The sequence below is a fragment of the Lolium rigidum genome, chromosome 6 (genome assembly GCF_022539505.1).
Source record: "Lolium rigidum isolate FL_2022 chromosome 6, APGP_CSIRO_Lrig_0.1, whole genome shotgun sequence".
NCBI lineage: Eukaryota > Viridiplantae > Streptophyta > Magnoliopsida > Poales > Poaceae > Lolium > Lolium rigidum.
In genome coordinates, this window is record NC_061513.1 from 30,746,333 (window position 1) to 30,768,161 (window position 21,829).

Below are 21,829 nucleotides of genomic sequence, written 5' to 3' on the forward strand. Positions count from 1 at the left end.
GTGAACCATTCTTGGACCTGCGCGTTTCCCGAATTGATGAATCTTTTGGAAATGGATCTCCAGGCTGATATGGAAGCCGAGATGGCTATTCCCGTGCCGGAAGGTGCACCGCCAAGGTCTCAAGCCGCCGTTGTTGCAAAGGTTCTTAGCAAGGAAGCCAAGCACAAGCACTTTCCTCGAAGAATGCCGGACTTCAGCCCAGCTCCACCGTCAAGCTCAACAAGCCCACCGCAGCTGCCGTATCGGCGCATGTTCATGACCCGGAAGCACAGCCGAAGAGGTCCCGTGAGGAAGCCGAACGAGATGAAGCAGCAGCTTGCCGCCATCATGGAAGAAGCCGCTGCCCGAAGGAGAAGCAAGCGGCAAATGAAGCCGCACAAGCTCAGCCGTGACAAGGACTACATGGAGCTCCTCAAGCGGACCGAGGAAAGTGATAGGAGGCTTGCTCACATGATGTCCATCTTCGGAGCATCCGCGAATTAGCTCCCGCCGCCGGTCGTATCCCTTTTTTGTGTCCCGCCATGGAACTTGGTCATATCCTCGGCAGCGTGACAATAACTTGGTCATATCTCGTGAACTTCTTACCGTGAATCCGTGAACTTTCTTGGCATGTTGGTGAATCCGTGAACCTGGTCATTTTGTCGTCGTCACTCGCCGTGAAATTTGCAGATTTGAAATGTTGTCTTTTATATTTTGTCGTTGAATTTCCTAATTTAATATATGCACTGTTGGGCTATTGTGGGCTCTTAAAAGGCCAAGGCCCAAAGTAGCCTAGAAATATATGGGCTCTTAAAAGGCTAGAGCCCAACAAATAATTAATTGTATTTTCGAAAAATGGGAGTTGAAAAGGCCAAAAAAGGCCGAAGCCCAAAAAACTTGCAGGACCGTAAAAAGGCCAAAGCCCATAACTTTTATGGACCCAAAAAGGCCAAGGCCCAATATCTTTATGGACCCCAAAAAGGTTGTGGCCCAAAACCTTTGTGGACCCTATAAAGGCCTAGGCCCAAAATCTTAATGGACCCTAAAAGGCCAAGGCCCAAAACCATATTGGACCCTAAAAAGGCCAAGGCCCAAAACTGTAATGGGTCCTAAAAAGGCCACGGCCCAAAACCGTAATGGGTCCTAAAAAGGCCACGGCCCAAAACCGTAATGGGTCCTAAAAGGCCACGGCCCAATGGAAATTGGCCCGAGCCCAGTAAGTACAGCAGACTAAAAAGGCCGTTGAAAAAAAAAAAAAGCTAAAAAGGCCGAGGTAATTGGGCCGCTACGGGCCAAGGCCCAACAAAGCCGAAAAAATAATCGGAACTAATGGGCTCAGCCCACATAAGGAGCCGAATGGACCGGGCTGAATTCAAATAACGACGTTTCTAATTCGTCACAATTTTGCCACGTCGGATTGCCACGCCGGACTCGGGGGTAGTGCCCATGACGTTTTGGGAACGTCATGCGTCGATGACATTTTAAAACGTCACAAAGGTCTACGACGTTTTCAAGTGGAACGTCTTAAGCACTCATTGCTGACTCCCAGCTTTCGACGTTTTGAAAGTTGTCACAATAACGTCACAAGTAGCCATTAGTGACGTTTCAGTGACACCTTTATTTCGTCAACTTATGGCAGATTTCTTGTAGTGTTATGTTTCTAGCCCTAGCAAAAATTTGTAGCATATATGAAATTCACTAACACATATAAAAAGATATGTGAATTTCACTAACATATATTAAATTTCTAACTATGCAAAATATTTCTAACTATATACTCCTAACATATATGAAACTACTAACTATATGAAACAATACTTCTAACATCTATGAAATTTCTAACTATATGAAACTATAGTTCTAACTATAAAAAATATTTCTAACTATATATTTGTAACATATATCTAACAAAAATACTTCTAACTATAAAAACTAATTCTATCTATAAAAATATTTCTAACTATATTAAACTATATGAAATTTCTAACATATTTCTAACAAAATTAAATATTTCTAACAAATATTTGTAACTAAAATTCCTAACTAAAATTTGTAACAAAATATTTTTAACTAAAATTTCTAACCAAAATATTCTAACTAAATATTTCTAACAAAACTAAATATTCCTAACAATATATTTCTAACTATTTCTATAGAAAATAAGTAAAAATAAAATTTAAAAAGAGAGCTAGGGCGCGCGCGGATGGAGCCATGGCCAAATGAGACTCACCGGTCGGGAAGGTGGTGGTGTCCGGCAGCTTCCGAGGCAGCGGTGGCGTCTGATGCGGATGCGGCAGTGGCTACGGCATCAGTGGCGGCAGCGACGACGGTTGTGGCAAGGCGTCCGGGGTGCGCTGTGCGCGCTGCCGCGACGTCGACGGCTAGGGGCGCGGTGACGGAGGAGGTGGGAGTCGGCGGCGAATTGGGCAGCCTGGCGGCATCTAACTCCTTCTCCATGCGATTGATCTGCGCGGAGATGGAGTTGGAGCAGTTTATAGTGGAGGTACCTTTAGTACCGGTTGATGGCTCCAACCGGAACTAAAGGATGTCTTTAGTCGAGTTGGCGCCACCAACCGGGACCAAAGGCTTTTTTCATGCATCATTTGGGTGCGCGTACAAATGCACACTTTAGTCCCGGTTGGTATTCTAAAGGGTGTTTTAGAATTTTTTTTTTTGAATTGTTTTTATATAAATTTAAATAACTTGTGCATCCTCTTGAATCTAGGAAAACTTTCAACATCATAAGTGTTTGAATTTAGATAATTAATCTAAAAATATTTTCTATTTTCTAAAGTAATTATTCTAACTATTCAAACTATTAACTAGATTTCCATTTTCAATTAAAAATGCGTTAACTCATATTTTTTGTACATTTTCTATTCCAACAAAACTTTCAACGTAAAAAGTGTTTGAATCTGGATAACTAATCTTAAACCATTCTTGTTTTTCTAAAATAATTATTTTAATTATTTAAACTGGAAACCATTTTGCCATTTTGAGTTAAAAATACATTAACTCATAAATTTTGCATATTTTCTGTTCAACAAAACTTTCAACATGAAAAATGTTTTAATTTGGATAATTAATCTAGAAGCATTTTCTATTTTCTAAAATAATTATTTTAGCTATTCAAACTATTAACCATTTTGCTAGTTTTAATTAAAAATGCATTAACTCATATGGTTTGCGTATTTTCTATTCCGACAAAGCTTTGAACATGAAAACCATAATCATACTCGATGATGCAGATAAAGATGAGAAGAAAGGAAAAGAGGAAGCCAGAGATGGTGCTCGAGGAGGGACAAAATGAGTACGAGAAGGATAACTTCGTGCGAATCATCTTTCACTGTCACTTTGTTCAAATTAATGTCACATTCATTCAATTCAATGTCCCCAAGCACGCTTATCTAGTGCTAATCTCTTACGTATAGTTACATTAATTACACCAAAAGAAATGGGGAATTGATTGCCATGTTGAGATACACATGTGTGACATGAACCTTCTTCGCATATGTCCCTTGCTTACGATCGCGCCAGCCATAACCATAACCATGAAGCATCTTCATCATTTATATTGATGCTTGGGTTAATATTCACTGTGAAGGTTGGAATTTCATCAAAATTATTAGAATCTTCTGACTATTGGAGATATGTCCAAGAGGCAATAATAAAAGTGTTTATTGTAGTGTTCATGATAAATGTTTAAATCCTATGTTATAATTGTATTAACCAGAAACATTTAATACATGTGTGTTTTGTAAACAAACCAGAGTCCCTAGTAAGTCTCTTGTTAAACTAGCTTGTTGATTAATAGATGATCATGGTTTCCTGATCATTAACATTGGATGTTATTAATAACAAGATCATATCATTAGGCGAATGATGTGATGGATCGACATACACACATAGTAAGCATAGCATAAGATCAAGTCATTAAGTTCCTCTTGCTATAATCTTTCGATACATAGTAACATAATCCTTCGATCATGAGATTGTGTGAATCACTTACACCGGATGGATACTTTGATTACATCAACCACCACTTCGTAATTAGGTGGTTATAAAGATGGGATTAAGTATTCTGAAAGTATGAGTTGAAGAGCATGGATCAAGAGTGGGATTTGTCCATCCTGATAACGGATAGATATACTATGGGCCCTCTCGGTGTAATATCATCTAATTAGCTAGCAAGCATGTGACAAGGTCATAAGGGATGACATATCACGGTAAAGAGTAAAGAGTACTTATCGTTAACGAGGTTGAACTAGGTATAGAGATACCAATGATCGAACCTCGGATAAGTAAAGTATTGCGCGACAAAAGGAATCGGTATTGTATGTTAATGGTTCATTTGATCCCGAAGTCATCATTGAATATGTGGGAGCCATTATGGATCTTCAGGTCCCGCTATTGGTTATTGATCGGAGAGGTGTCTCGATCATGTCTGCATAGTTCGCGAACCGTAGGGTCACACACTTAAGGTTCGATGTTGTATAGTAGATATGGAATATGAGATGGAGACCGAATATTGTTTGGAGACTCGGATGGGATCCATGACATCACGAGGAGGTTCGGAATGGTCCGTAGAAAAAGCTTCATATATAGGAAGTCATTTTCAGGGTTACCGGAAAAGTTCAGGATTTTTCGGTATTGTACCGGAGGTTCTAGAAGGTTCCGGAGTGTACCATAGTGGGGCCCACCTATCCCAAACGACCAACATGGACCGTAGGGGATTGCATAGGACCACATGGGCCAGGCACACCAGCCCCCCAAGGCCCATGCGGCTGGATCAAGTGGATAAGATCAAATCCCTTGAAAATAGGGACTTAACTTGGGAGGAAAGTTGTCCCCCCCCTTTTTGGTTGACCCTAGGGCTTGAAGGAGGGGCCAAGGAAGCCCCCATGCCTATATAAGAGGGAGGGGAGGGTTGGGGCGCAGCAGAACGTCCGCCCAAACCCTAGCCTCCCCTCTCCCCCTCCTCCTTCTTCCTGCGCAGGCTTGGCGAAGCCCTGCAGGAATTTCTCCTCCACCACCACCACCATGCCGTCGTGCTGCTGGATTCTGAGGGGATCTACTACCTCCGCTGCCTGCTGGAACAGGGAGAGGAAGGACGTCATTGACACCGTACGTGTGACCGAGTACGGAAGTGCTACCGGATTGCAGCATTGGAAGGATCGTCTACATCAACCACGCGATCTGATCTCGTTAAGGCTCTGGATCTGATCTCGTTGCTCCGGTTTCATAGATTATATCTTCGCTTTTCCATAGATTGGATCTTGGATTTACTCGTCTTTGCGATAGAAATTTTTTGTTTTCCATGCAACGAACCCAACACTGACATATGTCTGTCTTGTTGTCTACTCCCACGATGTTGCTTTTTCCTGAAAGAACTATGTGACACTTTGCCTCGTGATATGATGTACTCGTTTGCTTATTTTTTCTCTTTTTTTCGTTCGGTAGACATATCTTTCACATAGAAAAGCTGAGCCACATCATTAGGTAGGGCGAATGGTTCGCCTCTGTACCCAATATTGTTGAGATCCACTGTCGTCATTCCGTACAGCTTGTCTACCTGAACCCAGCCTCGTGTCAGCTTGACCCATTGTTGCGGTCAGAAACCCACCGGCGAGCAGCGACGGGCAACACTGTAGAGCCGGGAGGCTCCCAGGACTGCGGCTGGCCCTGGTCCCTCCGAGCGACGGCCCGCAAAGCCTCGGCACGCACGTCCGATGCCGATGCAAGGGCGTGCCACCCGACCTATACCTGGTCGGGAAGGTGTTGGATGTGCCTCGCTTAGTTTCTCGCATGGCATACACGTAAACATTAAATACGAGCCTCGATCGGCTCTCGGGTTATCCCGTGAATCGGCTCAAGGAGCCGATCCACCCATGATGCGTACGAGGTGTACGATCGGATGGTGGTCCTGCTTGATCAAAACAAAGCTAAAACGACCTACTACGATTTAGGGTTTTCACCGCATAATCGGAACATCCTACTCGTGATTGAGCCTGGCGGCCACGCACGGTGATCGTAAACCGACCCTAGACAAGGCCTAAAAACCAACACGAAGTTGATCCTCGGAGCATCCTGTCTAGGGCTAGCAAACTACACCCTACGCGCCACTGGATCCTTCAACCCGTTTGTAAGGCCTAACCATGCAGATATTAAACTAATCCGTGAAGAACAAGGAGCAACCATAACGGATCGGATCTACTAAATAATGATCAAGCGGGGTGCCGCCCTTACACCCAAGATAGGTGTAAGGGCGGCTAGATGTCTAAGGGTCGCACGACGATAGCATATGATACGATGAACAATGCTAACCCTAAAACACCTATGATAACTACGTTGCTCGCCATCAAAAAGGGTTCAGCATGAGCAACGCATGAACGACGAATAAACGTGTACTGCCTAGATCGCAAGATGCGGTCTAGGCAGCATGATGCTTACCCGGAAGAAACCCTCGAGACAAGGGAGTTGGCGATGCGCCTAGATTGGTTTGTGGTGAACGTGGTTGTTGTTTATTTCATAAACCCTAGATACATATTTATAGTCCGTAGACTTTCTAATGTGGGAATAATCCCAACCGGGCACGAGCCCAAACTCCATCTAACCGACACGTTATCCTACTATGGTACAGATACACGGGCAAGCTAGCCCAAACTTTGTATACAAGGCCGATTCATGTATTCCTTCTATGTATTTTCTTCAAGCCCATCTTCAATCGCGGCCCACCTCTGATCCGGTCAAATTCTGGTGATAACACATGCCCCCTGGTTTTGGAAATGACATTTCCAAAATCATTATGCTTTTCTTTCGTCGGGTCATGTCATGGCAGAGCAAAGCTGCCGCAGAATCTTTCATCATTTCGCCTCGCCTCCTTGGCTTCTCTGCACGAATTGATAGTTTCGGCATCACGTCCTCGAGAACCGTCATGGCATTAAATCCCCAATATCCCCTCTTTATTTATCTGTGCCGAACGGTTCGCCACTTCATCCCCTTGCTCTGTTCTGTCCATCAGCGCCCAAAAAACCCTCTTTCCCAGTAGCAATGTCTTCCTCTTCCTCCAACTCCTCAGGCCTCTCCCTCCAATCCTCCTCCTCGAGCGAGCAGGAGTGGAACTTCGACCACATACCAGATGGCCCACCCGAAGCACTCATCGGGTCAGATGGCGACTTACCTCTGACCGATGGGGAGGACGACCTCGAGTTCCTCATCGAAGGGGAGCTGAAGAGCGAGAGTGAAGACGACCTCCACTCCTGGGCGAACCCCACCTCCTCCGACAAGAAGGAGGAAGAAGAAGAAGTAGAGGAGGAAAAGGAGGCGGATGATTCCTCCTCCTCCGCCGGGTATCCGCCGGCGAAGCGCTCCCGCGCGTGGGCGGACAGCGAGGACGATGATGATGACGAGGAAGGAGAGGAAGAGGAGGAGGATGATTCCTCCTCTTCCGCTGGGTATCCGCCGACGAAGCGCTTCCGCGCTTGGGCGGACAGCGAGGATGATGATGATGACGAGGAAGAAGAGGCTCCGGCTGAGGGCTGGGGCAGCAGCGACGAGGATTTCTCCGGAAGTAGCGCCGACGGCAACTCCGATGCCGACGATGGAGCCAGCGAAGATTAGCAATGTAGGATTAGTAGTTCCTGAGCAATCGGCTCTTCTTTTGTTCTTCCTTTCTTGAGCAATCGGCTCCTCATTGTAAAAATCCTCTTTTATTAATGAAGAAGACATTTCTCAGCTGATCCTGTCCCCTTTTCCAACTTTGCCGATTTGAAGAGAGTCAACACATCAAAAGCCGATAGCAGCGCATCGGCCCTTGCCAAAAAACGCGAGCAAGGCCAACTCTATCGTCTTTCAAATGGTAATCTGCGGCCGGTCCGAAAGAGCAAAACTCGGATCCCCAAATTGCCGCTTGAACAGATCCAACCCACGGCCATATGAACCTCAGATGTCAATCGTGCAGGTTTGCAACTGCAGCGGACCCAAGGGTAGCATCGCCCAATGCCCATGCCATGGTCTCCTTCCAGCAACTCTGGTGATCTTCTTCAACCCACCACTTCCGAAGAGATTTATGATGCAGGATCAGCCGACGACACTCCAATCGGCTTTCAAAAACAGAGTGCCTACCAAATCAGCTGCCCCCCGAGCCTCAGTCAAGGCGAGAACAGTGGTGAAGACATACAGTTCAGACAAATGAACCCGAATTTGAGCGAATCTGAGCAAACTCGCCACCATCGATCACCTTTTCTTCCGTTAAAAACCGATATCGAAGGCGAAGCATCAATCGGCTTAACCGACAAAGGGTTGAAAGTCCTTGAAGAGAAGGTTCTGGCACCAAATCGGCTCGTTGTCGCTGAAGAAGCTCTCACTGTTCACTGCATCGGCTTTGTTCCTTAGTTCTAAAGTCGATGTCCGTGCATCGGCTGTATATCATGAGAATTTTTTTTTACTGGCCGATTTTTCTATCGGCCCCCAATATTTCACTGCACATGTATCGCACATGTTCATCTGATTAGGTGCCCCCGAGCCGATTCCGCCGAGTATCCGCGATATCGGCTCTGTGGTTAGCCAAGGCACTATATGTGAACGTCGGCTCGGTTAGGACCAGTGTGGACTTCTTCCAGCTCATCAGCCGACGCAAACCCACTGCCCATTAGATCGACGTTGAACCGAGGCAGAATGTATAGTGAGGATAATTTTGGCCGATTGCTGGAATCGGCCTCCATGTTGCTTGCTCAATGAAGGTTTTGCAGTGTTCCTCCATAGATCCTTGGGGCCGATCACATGGATCGGCATCGCCACGTTTGTCCATGGATGTTGCTCTTGTTACACGGTCAGGCCGGTGGATAAAACCAGCCTAACCCCGTCCTTTGTCACGTCAATGCGCTCGCTGTCGTCCAAATTGATGCCTGAGAGTGGCTCTTGGCCTGATGTCTCCCAAACGTTCATGCCAGCCGTTGAAATCTCGGCTGAATCATCTGCGTGGACGACTTCTACTTCATCTCCATCCCACTGTATTAGGCATTGGTGCATCGTGGATGGAATGCAACAGTTGGCGTGGATCCAATCTCTCCCTAGTAGGACAGCATAAGTGCTCTTGCTGTCTACAATAAAGAACGTCGTAGGGACGGTTTTCCTTCCTACGGCCAGATCCACGTTCAGAACACCTTGCGCGTCAGATGCTTGGCCGTTGAAATCGCTCAGTGTCACATTGGTCTTGATCAGATCCGAGCTAGAGCGTCCCAACCGACGTAGCATGGAGTATGGCATAATGTTGACTGCCGCTCCGGTGTCCACCAGCATCTTGTTGACGAGGCTGCCCATTGATGTAACCTCGCAAGTACGGGGCCTTCGGATGCCTCGTAGCTTCTTTCTCGTGGCTTCTCAAAGATGACCGGCCGTGGGCCGCGATCAAGTTGTGCCACGGGTGCTTCGTCTAATCTCGGAGCACTAAACTCCGTTGGAAGGATGAACACCATGTTTGTGCCGGCCGATGTCTCATCATCGGCTTTCTTTTGTCACGGGCGCCACTCTTTCCTTTGTGGCCGACCTTCTTCGTCCGGGGTTCGCTGAATTTTAGCGGCCGGATCAGGCCGCGCCTTCCTCAACGTGTGCGGGTATAACCTTTCGGCTTCCTCCAACCCACGTAGTCGCTGAACCCTACGCTTTTGGGAACGGCCGAGCCCATCGGGGCACCACCTTGGCCGATGATACTTGTCTTCTTCATCATCGTCCTCTAGTTCCTCGAGATCTTCTACCCGAGCGGACTCGGCGTGCTTGTTCCGAGGCGGGAGAGGCCCTAGACGTTTGAACACGGACACGTTAGCTGCATCCTTCTTCTTTTGTCTACATTACGGGCGGTTGCCGATTGTAGGCAATCGGCTCATTCCCGAATCCCGGCGGTGTCTAAAGAAGGGGCAGTCCCAGTGCCTATCCACGTCGTCTTGCTCTCTCGGCTTTTCCTTGGCGTGGCGCTCATATCTTTCCTCGTCGCAATCATGCCGACGGTGTCTCCTGGCGTCCCTAGCCAGACGATCTCTTTCATCATCGTCGTTGTATCGCCGGTGTTGGTCATATTGACCCACATACTTGTTGAGGAGGTGATCAGAGAGAGGTCGCTGATATCTTACGTTCCTCACTTCTCCCTACGTGATGTAGCGCTTGCCATCGTGACGGAGCCGATCGCGTGGAGCGGCTTCCTCTCGTGTCCTTGCTATGAGAGCAGCTGCCCTCATCTCCGTCCTTACCGCAGTGGTGCCCGGGCCCTACCATGTTGATATTGCACGAGAATCCTGGCTGGCACCCTCCATGGTAAGTGCACTCCACCATGTTAACGGCGGGGAAGGGGTGTGTGTCGACCTTCATGGCGTACTCGGCTGAAAATTAGACGCCCTTGTTCTATCGCCATTTGGACCTGCTGACGCCACACCCTGCAGTCGTTGGTGGCGTGGGTGAACGTGTTATGCCACTTGCAGTATGGCTTTCCGTTCAGCTCCTGCACCGGTGGGGATCTTGTGGCCTTCGGGTAACTTTAGCTGCTTCTCCTTGAGTAAGAGGTCGAAAATCTGCTCAGCTTTGGTCACGTCGAAGTCAAACCCTTTTGGAGGACCTTGTGGCTTAACCCATTTACGGGACACGGGGCTTGCCCCCGAGTCCATTCAGCCACTGCTACCTCTTGATCTCCCGCAGCACCTTCATCTTCATCCGCCTCAACCGGGACCACCGCACGCTTGAATTTATCCCGGTAAACATCCGGGTGGCGCCTGTTCATATGCCGACGGCTCCGCACCATGTGCGCCGGTGAAGGGTAGTCCGCTTGGGAGGCCACGTCCTTGATCGATGATGAGAGACCACCACCGCCAACTCGATCGCTTCTTTTCGGTCACATGAACCGAATAGCATCGGTTCCTAACGGTCCTGAAGCGCCGGACGTATTCGACACTCGTTTCCCCGCGCTTCGTCGTACTTGTGCTAGATCGGCAATGCCAGCCTCGGAAGCCTCCGAGTGATACTGTACGTGGAACTGCTCTTCCAAGCTGCTTCCAAGTCCGGATTGAGTCCGGTGGCGGCGATGTGTACCACCCGATAGCCGATCCTGTGAGGGACTGTGCGAAGAACCTCACACGCAGCTCGTCTGATGCTGAGATCGTGCCCAGCTGTGCCAAATATCGGCTCACATGCTCGATGGAGCTGGAACCATCTGATCCATTAAACTTGGTGAAATCGGGGAGCCGATATTTGGGTGGTAGTGGGATCAACTCGTACTCGTTGGGGTACGGCTTGGAATAGCTGATTGTCCTCATTTTCGGCATCATGCCGAAGCTGGTCTTTTAGGATTGTACGGATCTGATCCGCGGTGATGGGCTGCAGGCGTCGAACTCCGAAGATTCGCCGGGGTGGCATACTTAGCCAGCCATGCTTGCTTTTCCAGCTCCGAGCCAAGCTGCAGGAGCTGGGCTCTGGAGGTTTGTCGGAGTGGCATACTTAGCTAGCCACGTCTGCTTCTCAAGATCTGTTCCCGAAGTTCCTCCTGCTGTTCCGGAGGTCCCTGCTGTTGCAGCCTGGTTCGAGAGTGCCCAGTTACTGCAGTCTTGCACATATGTGCACGTGTATCCGTGAGGGATCTCCTTAGGCGCCTCGTGCAAGAACTGGTAGTCACTAGGGTCACCACCGATCTTGTAGACGACGTATGCCGATGAACCCGGCACTTCTGGTGCTGCCAATGCAAACGGCAGCGGTGGACGGGACTGGAGTGGCATCTCTCCTTGGTGAGTCCCGAAAGCTGGTCCTGACGGAGAATACTGATGGCTCATGATTTCCTGGATCACCCGAAGAGCGACACGCTCCAAAGTGTTCACCAGGCTCTCAGAATGGCGGTGCAGCGAATGAGCCACCATGAAGTTAATCTCCTGACGCAGAGACCCGGTGCGTTCTTCGACGGGGTGGACAGGTCCACTCCATCGAGCGCGCCTTCAGGTGAGAACCCTTTCCACCTGATGCCATGTGAGCGGGTTCTGTGAAAAGAGCCGATGAGGTCGGCTTCGAGGACTGCTTTGATCTCGTCATGTTTCTTCTTGAGCTCCTCGGTCAGCTCCTCGTACTTGACTGGAGTGCCTTCCGCCATCTCAGATGTAGATGGCGATGCAGTTGATGTCGAAGATTGTCCCACCGGGCGTGCCAGAATGTTTTGCGGTCAGAAACCCACCGGCGAGCAGCGACGGGCAACACTGTAGAGCCGGGAGGCTCCCGGGACTGCGGCCGACCCTGGTCCCTCCGAGCGACGGCCCGCAAAGCCTCGGCACGCACGTCCGATGCCGATGCAAGGGCGTGCCACCCGACCTATACCTGGTCGGGAAGGTGTTGGATGTGCCTCGCTTAGTTTCCTCGCATGGCATACACGTAAACATTAAATACGAGCCTCGATCGGCTCTCGGGTTATCCTGTGAATCGGCTCAAGGAGCCGATCCACCCATGATGCGTACGAGGTGTACGATCGGATGGTGGTCCCGCTTGATCAAAACAAAGCTAAAACGACCTACTACGATTTAGGGTTTTCACCGCATAATCGGAACATCCTACTCGTGATTGAGCTCAGCGGCCACGCACGGTGATCGTAAACCGACCCTAGACAAGGCCTAAAAACCAACACGAAGTTGATCCTCGGAGCATTCCGTCTAGGGCTAGCAAACTACACCCTACGCGCCACCTGGATCCTTCAACCCGTTTGTAAGGCCTAACCATGCAGATATTAAACTAATCCTTGAAGAACAAGGAGCAACCATAACGGATCGGATCTACTAAATAATGATCAAGCGGGGTGCCGCCCTTACACCCAAGATAGGTGTAAGGGCGGCTAGATGTCTAAGGGTCGCACGACGATAGCATATGATACGATGAACAATGCTAACCCTAAAACACCTATGATAACTACGTTGCTCGCCATCAAAAAGGCTTCGGCACGAGCAACGCATGAACGACGAATAAACGTGTCTTGCCTAGATCGCAAGATGCGATCTAGGCAGCATGATGCTTACCCGGAAGAAACCCTCGAGACAAGGGAGTTGGCGATGCGCCTAGATTGGTTTGTGGTGAACGTGGTTGTTGTTTATTTCATAAACCCTAGATACATATTTATAGTCCGTAGACTTTCTAATGTGGGAATAATCCCAACCGGGCACGAGCCCAAACTCCATCTAACCGACACGTTATCCTACTATGGTACAGATACACGGGCAAGCTAGCCCAAACTTTGTATACAAGGCCGATTCATGTATTCCTTCTATGTATTTTCTTCAAGCCCATCTTCAATCGCGGCCCACCTCTGATCCGGTCAAATTCTGGTGATAACACCCATTTGCACCGGAACAAAGGGACCTTAAAAGAAAATCCATAGTCAAGTTCCCATATCTCCTCTATGTAACAATAATATGTGTTATTTTGCCTATGTTGTTTAGTGCATCAATGCGGACACCATTGTTTTAGTTGGTGCCCTTTTTATCCTAGGTGATCGTGTAAATTGTATTCTCATTTAGCTCGTACCCTTGGAAAGTCAATACAGTCGAAGATGATGTCCTAGCTAATAAGTACAACTGATCTCCAATAGTGGTGTAATTAATGAGATGTGTTTGCAACCAACAACTAAAAGTCTCCATGTGGTCACATGTAATCCAATCATCAGACTGCCCCGGGTATTGGGAGCGTACAATAATCTTTGTGTACACTGATAAACGGAGCCACCAATGTGGAACTTTGTATAACTGCGTAGTCGGCTTGAGTGAAATAATGCCCTTCTATACTTATTATTGTTTTCTTTCCTAGCGTGCCATTTCCACTCAATTTTCCTGCATGCCGTGGTTCAGGAACACCAATCGGCTTAAGGTCAGGAATAAAGTCGATCAACACAGAACTCAATGACCACCTTTGTTCCATATCCCTTGGAAATGCTTCCTTTTGGCCTACCATGATTATGAACATATTTCTTTAAAACTCCCATGAACTTCTCAAAGGGAAACACATTTTGTAGAAATACATGACCGAAAATGGAAATCTCTTCGACTAGGTGAACCAGGAGATGCGTCATAATATTGAAGAAGGATGGTGGGAACACCAGCTCAAAACTTACAAGACATTTGACCACATCATTCTGCAACCTTAGTAGAATTCCTAGATCAATTACCTTCTGAGAAATTGCATTGAGGAATGCACATAGCTTCATAATGGGTACTTGGACATTTTCCGGTAGAAGCCCCCTCAATGCAACCGGAAGCAATTGCTTCATAATGATGTGGAAGTCATGAGACTTTAGGTTCTGGAATTTTTTATTTGCCACATTTAGTATTCTCTTTATATTCGATAAGAAGCCATACGTACGGGACCTTGATACTGCTCAGTCATTAAAAAAAGATTTTTTTCTCAACTTTTGTAAGAGTGTATTGGATTAATGACGTCCTTTATTCGTTTTGTTCTCTGGATGCATGATGTCTCGTCCTTTCATACGTTGTTGGTCATGCAGTGATTCTGGTGTATCTTTTGTCTTCGCATACACGCTCAGGAAGCCTAGCAAGTTCACACAAACATTTTTCATCATGTGCATCACGTCGATTTAAGAGCGGACCTCCATGACTTCCCAATAGGGTAGCTCCCAAAATATAGATTTTTTCTTCCACATGGGTGCCGGGTGCGTGTCCGACAACGTCATTTGGAACAGATTATTCGTCATGAGCCTTTCCAAATATTACTTCTAGATCTTTGACCATACTAAATACATCTTTACCAGCGCGGTGGATAGGCTTCTTCCGGTGGTCTGCCTCACCTTTGAAATGCTTGAATTTTTTTTCTTACGACATGATTCTTTGGAAGAAATCGATGATGCCCTAGGTACACAACTTTATTACATTTGTCCAAACATATACCTTCAGTCTCATCTAAACAATGTGTGCATGCATTATATCTCTTGTGTGACTATTCTGAAAGGTTACTAAGAGCAAGCCAATCATTGATGGTTACGAACAACAACGCTTGTAGGTTAAATTCCTCCTGTTTGTGCTCATCACATACACATACACCTTTTACGGATCATAACTGTAAAAGTTCTTCAACTAATTTCTTTAGGTACATATCAATATCGTTGCCGGGTTGCTTCGGGCCTTGGATGAGCACTGGCATTACAATGAACTTTTACTTCATGCACAACCAATATGAGGAAGGTTATAGATACATACAGTCACATGCCAGGTGCTATGACTGCAGCTGTGATCTCCAAAAGTATTCATACCATTTGTACTTAGACCAAACCTTAAGTTCCTTGCTGTCATCTACAAAGTCCGGAACTCTTTCAATTTTTCTCCACTGCGATCCATCAGTGGGGTGTCTCAACATCATGTCTTTCTTACTTGTCTTCATTGTGCCATCACAACAACTTGATATACTCTTTTTTCTGAACAAACGTTTCAACCATGGTATTATAGGAGCATACCACATCACCTTGGCAGGAACCCTCTTCCTGGGGCGCTCGCCCTCAACATCACCAGAGTCATCTCATTTGATTTTATACCATAATATAGTGCATACCGTGCATGCATCCAAATTCTCATACCCAATATGGTAGAGGATTCAATCATTAATGCATGCATGTATCTTCTGCACGTCTAATCCTAGAGGGCAGTCAACGTTCTTCTCTACGTACTGACGGGAAATTCGTTTACCCCTTGGAAGCTGCTTCTTCATTATTTTCAGCAACTTTTCAAATTCCGAGTCATTCACACCGTTCTCTGCCTTCCATTGCAACAATTCTAATGTGTTAGCTAGATTTTTCTGGCCATCTTCGCAAGTTGGGTACAACAATTTGTTGTGATCCTATAATATCTGCTCGAACTTCAACCTTTTCTTTTCAGTTTTGTAGTCTATTTGCATCAGCAATGTCCCGATCAAGATCGTCAGCGTGCTCATCTGATGCCTCTTGATCTTATGATTCCCCATTACAGTTAAACTGTATTCAGGGAACATAAGATAGTTTTCATCATCCTCTTCTTCTTCATTGTCTTGCATCGTAACCCCTCTTTCTCTATGCTTGGTCTAACAATTGTGGTTGGGCATGAAACCGAACCACATCAGGTGGGTGTGAAGGGTTGTCGAAGAAGAGTAATCCTTCTTATTCTGATAGTCAAGACATGGACAACACATAAAACCATCCGACTGTTTCTTTTTCTCAGCCACACGGATAAAAAAAATTGAGGCCCGCAGTTAACTCGTTATGGCGTCGGTCACCGTACAACCATTGCCGGTCCATCTGCATTGTATAATTAAGTTTATGAAAAACCATTATAGAACATCATGAATAGTAAAGCGATGTACATTGACACATGTATTTTTATCAATGACGGATGAAAGGATGAAGTTGTTAATTAACCTCGATCGAGAATGAAAAAAGAGGAGAAAGCTTAAATGTGGCTCGAGCACTTCATATCATACTTGTTTTGTGTGAACTCAAGTAGCATCATGCTCTTAGGCATTTCATCGAGCACCTCTTCTGCATGAGAAGGGAAAGCAAAGCAACATACAACACTTGTGATAAGAAGTGAAAAAAGCTAGATATGTGGCTCAAAAGCTTAGGGAGGGTAGTTGTATATATAGTGCTGGACCTATAGTCCCAGTTGAAGATACCAACAAAGACTAGAGAGGCTCGTGGCGTGGTGCGGCAGGTCGCAAACCCTTTATTCTCGTTTGGTATCTCCAACCGGGTCTAAGAGCATCTCTAGCAGAAGCGCCAAACCCCAAACCCCAAATCCGCGTATCCAGGGCACCCCAACGTGGATTTGGGGTTCGAAGAACACGCTCGTAGTTCAGATACGGCATATAGAACTGCAAATTAAAAAAATATGCGGAAGACTGAATTTGCAATTCATTCGGACAGTTCATACATACATTGATCCTACATTCGACTACATTACAGCAAAAGGAACGCGAATTTACTAGATTAGAGTTGAAATCCGCCGCTGATGCGTGTAGTTGACACGTCCGTTGGGAACCCCAAGAGGAAGGTGTGATGCGCACAGCGGCAAGTTTCCCTCAGTTAGAAACCAAGGTTTAATCGAACCAGTAGGAGTCAAGAAGCACGTTGAAGGTTGATGGCGGCGGGATGTAGTGCGGCGCAACACCGGAGATTCCGGCGCCAACGTGGAACCTGCACAACACAACCAAAGTACTTTGCCCCAACGAAACGAGTGAGGTTGTCAATCTCACCGACTTGTTGTAACAAAGGATTAACCGTATTGTGTGGAAGATGATTGTTTGCAGAGAAAACAGTAAAAACAAGTATTGCAGCAGATTTGTATTTCAGTATTAAAAGAATGGACCGGGGTCCACAGTTCACTAGAGGTGTCTCTCCCATAAGATAAAAGCATGTTGGGTGAACAAATTACAGTCGGGCAATTGACAAATAGAGAGGGCATAATAATGCACATACATGACATGATAAGTATAGTGAGATTTAATTGGGCATTACGACAAAGTACATAGACCGCCATCCAACCGCATCTATGCCTAAAAAGTCCACCTTCGAGGTTATCATCCGAACCCCTTCCGAGTATTAAGTTGCAAAGCAACGAGACAATTGCATTAAGTATGGTGCGTAATGTAATCAACAACTACATCCTCGGACATAGCGCCAATGTTTTATCCCTAGTGGCAACAGCACAACACAACCTTAGAACTTTCATCGTCATTGTCCCGGTGTCAATGCGGGCATGAACCCACTATCGAGCATAAGTACTCCCTCTTGGAGTTAAAAGTAAAAACTTGGCCGAGCCTCTACTAGAAACGGAGAGCATGCAAGATCATAAACAACACATGTGTAATAACTTGATAATTAACATGACATGGTATTCTCTATCCATCGGATCCCGACAAACACAACATATAGAATTACGAGATAGATGATCTTGATCATGTTAGGCAGCTCACAAGATCCAACAATGAAGCACAATGAGGAGAAGACAACCATCTAGCTACCGCTATGGACCCATAGTCCAGGGGTGAACTACTCACTCATCACTCCGGAGGCGACCATGGCGGTGTAGAGTCCTCCGGGAGATGAATCCCCTCTCCGGCAGGGTGCCGGAGGAGATCTCCGGAATCCCCCGAGATGGGATCGGCGGCGGCGGCGTCTCGGTAAGGTTTTCCGTATCGTGGTTTTTCGCATCAGGGGTTTCGCGACGGAGGCTTTAAGTAGGCGGAAGGGCAGAGTCGGGGGCCAGACGAGGGGCCCACACCACAGGGCGGCGCGGGCCCCCCTGGGCCGCGCCGCCATGTGGTTTGGCCACCTCGTGGCCCCACTTCGTATGTTCTTCGGTCTTCGGAAGCTCCGTGGAAAAATAGGCCCTCGGGTCTTCGTTTCGTCCAATTCGAGAATATTTCGTTACTAGGATTTCTGAAACCAAAAACAGCAGAAAACGGAACTGGCACTTCGGCATCTTGTTAATAGGTTAGTTCCAGAAAATGCACGAATATGACATAAAGTGTGCATAAAACATGTAGGTATCATCAATAATATGACATAGAACATAAGAAATTATCGATACGTCGGAGACGTATCAAGCATCCCCAAGCTTAGTTCTGCTCGTCCCGAGCAGGTAAAACGATAACAAAGATAATTTCTGAAGTGATATGCCATCATAACCTTGATCATACTATTTGTAAACATATGTAGTGGATGCAGCGATCAAAACAATGGTAATGACATGAGTAAACAAGTGAATCATATAGCAAAGACTTTTCATGAATAGTACTTCAAGACAAGTATTAATAAGTCTTGCATAAGAGTTAACTCATAAAGCAATAAATCAAAGTAAAGGTATTGAAACAACACAAAGGAAGATTAAGTTTCAGCGGTTGCTTTCAACTTGTAACATGTATATCTCATGGATAATTGTCAACATAGAGTAATATAACAAGTACAATATGCAAGTATGTAGGAATCAATGCACGGTTCACACAAGTGTTTGCTTCTTGAGGTGGAGAGAAATAGGTGAACTGACTCAACATAAAAGTAAAGAGAATAGTCCTTCAAAGAGGAAAGCATCGATTGCTATATTTGTGCTAGAGCTTTTATTTTGAAAACATGAAACAATTTTGTCAACGGTAGTAATAAAGCATATGAGTTATGTAAATTATATCTTACAAGTTGCAAGTCTCATGCATAGTATACTAATAGTGCCCGCACCTTGTCCTAATTAACTTGGACTACCGGATCTTTGCAATGCACATGTTTTGACCAAGTGTCACAATGGGGTACCTCCATGTCGCCTGTACAAAGGTCTAAGGAGAAAGCTCGCATTTTGAATTTCTCGCTTTTGATTATTCTCAACTTAGACATCCATACCGGGACAACATGGACAACAGATAATGGACTCCTCTTTAATGCATAAGCATGTGGCAACAATTATTATTCTCATATGAGATTGAGGATATATGTCCAAACTGAAACTTCCACCATGAATCATGGCTTTAGTTAGCGGCCCAAAGTTCTTCTCTAACAATATGCATGCTCCAACCATGAAGGTGGTAGATCTCTCTTGCTTCGGACAAGACGGACATGCATAGCAACTCACATGATATCCAACAAAGAATAGTTGATGGCGTCCCCGAAACATGGTTATCGCACAACAAGCAACTTAATAAGAGATAAAGTGCATAAGTACATATTCAATACTACAATAGTTTTTAAGCTATTTGTCCCATGAGCTATATATTGCAAAGGTGAATGATGGAATTTTAAAGGTAGCACTCAAGCAATTTACTTTGGAATGGCGGATAAATACCATGTAGTAGGTAGGTATGGTGGACACAAATGGCATAGTGGTTGGCTCAAGGATTTGGGATGCATGAGAAGTATTCCCTCTCGATACAAGGTTTAGGCTAGCAAGGTTATTTGAAACAAACACAAGGATGAACGGTACAGCAAAAACTCACATAAAAGACATATGGTAAACATTATAAGACTCCATACCGTCTTCCTTGTTGTTCAAAACTCAATACTAGATGTTATCTAGACTCTAGAGAAACCAAATATGCAAACCAAATTAGCAAGCTCTAAGTATTTCTTCATTAATGGGTGCAAAGTATATGATGCGAGAGCTTAAACATGAGCACAACAATTGCCAAGTATCAAATTATCCAAGACATTTTAGAGTTACTACATGTAGCATTTTCCAATTCCAACCATATAACAATTTAACGAAGATGAAACTTCGCCATGAATACTATGAGTAGAGCCTAAGGACATATTTGTCCATATGCAACAGCGGAGCGTGTCTCTCTCCCATAAAGTGAATGCTAGGATCCATTTTATTCAAACAAAACAAAAAACAAAAACAAACCGACGCTCCAAGTAAAGTACATAAGATGTGACGGAATAAAAATATAGTTTCGGGGGAGGAACCCGATAATGTTGTCGATGAAGAAGGGGATGCCTTGGGCATCCCCAAGCTTAGACGCTTGAGTCTTCTTAGAATATGCAGGGGTGAACCACCGGGGCATCCCCAAGCTTAGATCTTTCACTCTCCTTGATCATATTGCATCATACTCCTCTCTTGATCCTTGAAAACTTCCTCCACACCAAACTCGAAACAACTCATTAGAGGGTTAGTGCATAATAAAAATTCACATGTTCAGAGGTGACACAATCATACTTAACACTTCTGGACATTGCATAAAGCTACTGGACATTAGTGGATCAAAGAAATTCATCCAACATAGCAAAAGAGGCAATGCGAAATAAAAGACAGAATCTGTCAAAACAGAACGATCCGTAAAGATGGATTTTATTAGGCCACCAGACTTGCTCAAACGAAAATGCTCAAATTGAATGAAAGTTGCGTACATATCTGAGGATCATGCTCGTAAATTGGCGTAATTTTCTGAGCTACCTACGGGGAGATAGACCCAGATTCGTGACGAGCAAAGAAATCTGGAACTGCGCAGTAATCCAAATCTAGTACTTACTTTTCTATCAAAGACTTTACTTGGCACAACAAAACATAAAACTAAGATAAGGAGAGGTTGCTACAGTAGTAAACAACTTCCAAGACACAAATATAAAACAAAAATACTGTAGTAAAAACATGGGTTGTCTCCCATAAGCGCTTTTCTTTAACGCCTTTCAGCTAGGCGCAGAAAGTGTAACTCAAGTATTATCGAAGGGTGGTGCGTCAACCTTACCTTCGGCTTTACCCTTACCTTTCTTATTGTTTTTCTTTCCCTTTGGTTTAGGAAATATATGATTTCCCCCTGGTATAGAGGTGAATTTCAGAGTGCCTTCTCCCACATCAATGATCTGCTCCCAATAGTTTCAACAGGGATCTCCCGAGTATGATTTTTCCTCGTTTCAATAACAAGATAATCAATGGATATTGTTCTTCCAAGTATGGTTGTATGCACACCTGCATCTACTCCCTTAGGAATTATAATAGAGTTATCAATGAGAGTTATTTCTTCTCCTCCTTCATCGACTCCCCAAAGTTTCAAAGATTTATAAATGCTTTCAGGCATAAGGCAAAATTCATACATAATATCACAGTAGGCATGAAGAGTTCGATCACCGATGACAATTTTAACAGCAGGATCCCACAATGAAAGTTCAGAGTTCACTAAAACTTGATCAAGACGGTTACGAATTGTAATATCCCAGGTATTGGGGTTACAAAAATAGAGGAAACAGATGTGTGCATTGCATTCATGCATAGAAAATCTGGGGAATTTTCGCGCTTTAAAGTAAAACGGTCACAAGAATCGAAGTTTCACTTGACCTTGGTGGAATTGAAGTAGCTCATCAAGTCAAGCGCTATAAACCTCAATG